This window comes from Amblyomma maculatum, chromosome 10 (assembly GCF_055883805.1).
Source record: "Amblyomma maculatum isolate TAMU_Amacu chromosome 10, ASM5588380v1, whole genome shotgun sequence".
Lineage (NCBI taxonomy): Eukaryota > Metazoa > Arthropoda > Arachnida > Ixodida > Ixodidae > Amblyomma > Amblyomma maculatum.
The window spans coordinates 145,947,128-145,951,786 of NC_139353.1; the positions used below are offsets into that span (position 1 = coordinate 145,947,128).

The 4,659-nt window shown below is 40.8% G+C and overlaps 1 non-coding gene across 1 annotated transcript; it reads right to left on the bottom strand.

Moving 5' to 3' along the window:
- Nucleotides 1–3,899: 3,899 nt before the first annotated feature.
- TRNAS-AGA (transfer RNA serine (anticodon AGA)) lies at nucleotides 3,900–3,972 on the bottom strand. Its single transcript has one exon. It is a non-coding gene; the product is annotated as a tRNA-Ser (tRNA).
- Nucleotides 3,973–4,659: the final 687 nt, after the last annotated feature.

Consider the following 4,659-nt stretch of genomic DNA (forward strand, 5'->3'; position numbering starts at 1 on the left):
TTTTGAGCTGCTTGCATCCAGATAGGTTTACTACCATGGCTTCTGTTTAGTTAATTGCGGGTAGTGCGACCACACCGGTGAACAGAGCAGCCAACGTTTTTCAGCTGCGCAGATGTTGTAAAGCTAGTGTTTTTTTGTTTTGTTTTGTTTCAGTGTGGCGGCGCTTACATTGTCTCTTATGTGTAATTACTAGTTTATTAGGTTTTAATTTCGATATGTGGTTCATTGAAGGATGTAAAGAAATAGAGAATAAAGAGATAGGATAAATAGAGCATAAATAGAGAATAAATAGAGGCTAAATAGATTATAAATAAACATAAATTTCTTGTTTGCGCTTTAGCAGAATGCTGTTGTACTCTGGACGCAAAAATTCTAAGTTCGCAGCTGCATTACAATGTATGATTTTGTTTATGAAATTAGCAAATAGAGAGCGAAAAAGCATTCCTGAAGGAAAACAATATATTGTACTGTGTCCTAATATGCCACTCATTTTTAATATCGTTATGGCTTTCAAAATACGAATGAGCCTGCGGGAAGTTTTGAAGTAACTATTAATGTTAAATGTTGATCGCGTCTAGATATATCCATTTTATGTGTGGAAAATTATGTTTCAGGAAAATTAAAAAACAGGGCAAGGGTCTGTTTTCCAACTAAATGCTTTAATTTGTTATAGTAAGTAAGTATTCCGACGTTTCAATTCCAGACCAGCCTCGTATCGCCACTGGTGACGTATGTTTTGGTAAGTTCGAAAGTTAAAATGATATCCGGCCTGGGCCCTAGCTGTACCAAACTGCTTTTATTATAGCTCACTTTCTGACACAGATATGCAATCAAATGTACGCGAGATAATTGTGTAGTAAAAACAAAACAGAAGAAGAAAATAATGACTTGCGTGCTACAGTGCGACGAAAAAAAGTTACTAGAGACAGACAGGAGGATAAAGGTGTAGAAAATCTTCATGTTAAGAATCAGCTGTCATAAAATTGGCATCATGATGAATAAGAGTTATGCTAGAAAAACATTTTGGAATTGAACTATTCAAAAACCAAATAGAAGAAAGGTGTGCTGGATGATCAGAGTTGGCTTGGTGACGCCGCCAAAGAGCTTACGCCCTCTGTAGGATCGCACCTGGACGAAACTAGAGAAACCTCTGGCGCAGAAGCTATTATTATACCTTCTTCTAGTCAAGTGTTATTACAGTGACGGAGCCAGCGAACGTAAAGCAGAACAGCTGTTATTCTTACGTGGTGTCACAGCGGCGTAGCGTTGACACCGAAAACTTGAGGTGTGCGAAGCCGGCCAAGCGATAACACGGAGTACTAGAGCTTTTAGCCCAGGAAATTTGGCATGTGTGCGACGAAGGAGTTGTGCCAAGCAGAAACGAGCGGCGCCTAGTCCCCGTGACGCACCTGCTATTACATGTGCGCTGATATCACTGAACCCTTTCAATCTTCCCTCGTGGGTGTATATCACGAGCCAAGGGAAGAATATGTGCGATTCATCGCATGAAGGCCAACCACTCGCTGAACGTGACATTGGCAGGCATGGAGCAGCAGATGCTTCCACTCTAATAATAGAAACTAATGTGCAATACCCCTAAAATGGGCTGACCAGTTCCACTCCTTCAGAGCACGTCAATAAGAGTATTGAAAATGACTTTTAAATTTTCCAGGAGGCCAAAATTGAAGTAGCCAAAAAGAGAATTTATTTTCGGTCTGTACTGAGCTTAACAAGGTATTGAACTTGATACGAAGCAACTATTAGTGCAACTTCGGCGGGGGACTTGGCATGATTTTCATAGCACTCGTTTTTTGGAATAATTCATTAACTATTTTGTTTCTGAAGGTAAACTGAGTAGGTGTTTCTTTTAAGTTCGCACTAGTGATAATTGAGCAAACTGTTGTAGCGCTATAAAGAAGCACACATACAACAAACATTGTCAGCAAAACAAAATATTTTCGACCAATCGCTATTTTGTTCTGATAGAAGTACACCGAAGAAGGAAGGCCGTTTTGTGTAACGACACAGGATGCTAAGTTATTAAAAAAAAAAGCAAATTTTCATTCGTTTATTTAAATAATTCTCTACCAGGTAGTAGATTAGTGAGCACCCAAGTTCATGTCAGATTTTGGTTTCCGCAAAACACTTCCTAAAAAACTGGGTATCGTCCTTTTCTCGCTTTATGTCATCCGCAGTGCCTCGTGAGGAATGCTTTACCAGGCGCATCGCAGAAAAATGTCACAGCTCTCCTGTGCAACCTCGTACACAGCACTAACATCCGCGGAAAGAGCGGTGCGGAGCTCGCGGCTGCTCTCAACGACATCGACAATGTGCTGTGTAAGTCATGTATGGCCTATGACTTTGTAGTTGTCATTCGTAATTGTTCCTGAATTGTGCAAGGACAGGATCATTCAGTACACATTCTCTAGCCATGCATCAAATTGGTAAATAACATATATATTTAGAATTTGGACTTTCTGTTTGTTAATTTCATGATTCAGATATCATTTTTTGTTCACATGCTGAAGTCGTCATTTAAAGATCCGCAGGTTAAAAGCTGTTTACTGGTAGATTGAGCTTGATGCACAGAGGTTAAATATCTTGAAAAAAAAAAAGAAAAGGAGCAAAAAATGCACTCTTCAGATTTGAAGGAAGTACGGGTAAAAAAATGTAATATTCAAGAGTATTAGCAAAAAATGGCAGAGGAGCGCTTATGAAAACATTCAATTAACATTTACCCTGCCTCTCAGAAACTCCAATTCTTTTGGCGACAGGCACAGGGAAGTTGTACTCACAGAAACTTACACATACTAATTTTTTGTTGATCCCCTTGTGCCGCGATTTTAGTCCCGTGTTTTTCAGGAGTATTAGCATAGCGGTAGCGTACTGAAAAAGACGTATTGTATTTTATCGTGTGACATTTGCCCATGTACAGTGAAAAGAGTGTGGCAAAGTGTGGCCATCCGGTGTGCATAGAAGGAGCCCGGCTAATCGGTATACGTCTGGACTAACACCTCTCCGCCACGTTAAAGCTCTCTCTTTCCTCCGCCATTGCAACGACGGATTGCTTTTGCGACACGAATGACTGTGTAGCACTCATGGAAAGCTCTCCTTGTTTCTGCCGTTTACACTAGCAAGTAGCGCACGTAGGTTGCCTACAATAGGCACGTGATTCGAATTCGTTTCTGAACTATCACAATTTTTCACGAAATCGAGTCTTTGCATCAAGCTTCACGGATAGGTTCCATTCATTTGAAAACTTTCTCGAGAGTACCTCCACTCTATATCTATCCTTCGTTATTTTCCCTTTATAATACAATATAGCGAATATTGTACGATTTACGGCTAAAAATGTCTTCATGTCGTAAACAAAAAAATGTCGTTATGAGCTTCCGCGATTATTTGTTAATCTAATAATCATTGAGATACGTAGTGTGTAATGATAGTAAAAGAACTGCAGGTGTGTACTCAGCCTTTAATTGGAACAGTTTTTCCAAACTTCTATTTGAAGAAAAGAAGCTTTGCCTTCTGCTTTCAAGGAAAGAAATTTAGTCCTTTGTTAGCTGTCGCTTCTGGTTTGTTGACTATTAAAGACTGTACCAGCAAGATAACTTGGAGGCATTTGTTTGGTTGACAGAAAGGAAACAAACGAAAATAACTAGAAGTGGTGCGAGCAGATCAATTAAGGGGAAATGTGGGTGCTCGTTATAATACATGAAGGAAAGAAGCCAACAGTCGGCGAGGCCAAGGAAAGCGTTGGGGATGATACTTAGGTCTTTTTATGTAATTTTTATTTTATTTTATTTTTCTTTTTTGTTTGCTTAGATAATCACAGAAATCAGTAATGTAATCTGTTTAGGGGAAAGATAATTAAACACAAAGAAGAAGAAAAAACAACGTGCCGATGGCGGGAACCTAACCCACGACCTCCGAATATCTCGTCCGGTGCTCTTCCAACTGAGCTACATCGGCTGCTGTCCCCCCTGCTACTTTCTTGGGTATTTATGTTGTCTGTATACGAACCTTGAGAGTGTTCACCAGCGCCACCCTCAGCCATAGCGGCGGACGTAGAACGTCCTGTGTTACCGCCAGCGTCACGTAGAACGTGATCAAGAGCGAGGGCGAAAGCTGTGCTAGAACCCTCTTACGCTACCTATGGCTTCAAGACTGCCAGAACCGAGACCCCCATAAGCTACAAGCAGATCAATTAAGGGGAAATGAGGGTGCTCGTTATAATACATGAAGGAAAGAAGCCAACAGTCGGCGAGGCCAAGGAAAGCGTTGTGGATGATACTTAGGTCTTTTTATGTATTTTTTATTTTATTTTTTTTCTTTATTGTTTGCTTAGATAATCACAGAAATCAGTAATGTAATCTGTTTAGGGGAAAGATAATTAAACACAAAGAAGAAGAAAAAACAACGTGCCGATGGCGGGAACCTAACCCACGACCTCCGAATATCTCGTCCGGTGCTCTTCGAACTGAGCTACATCGGCTGCTGTCCCCCCTGCTACTTTCTTGGGTATTTATGTTGTCTGTATACGAACCTTGAGAGTGTTCACCAGCGCCACCCTCAGCCATAGCGGCGGACGTAGAACGTCCTGTGTTACCGCCAGCGTCACGTAGAACGTGATCAAGAGCGAGGGCGAAAGCTGTGCTA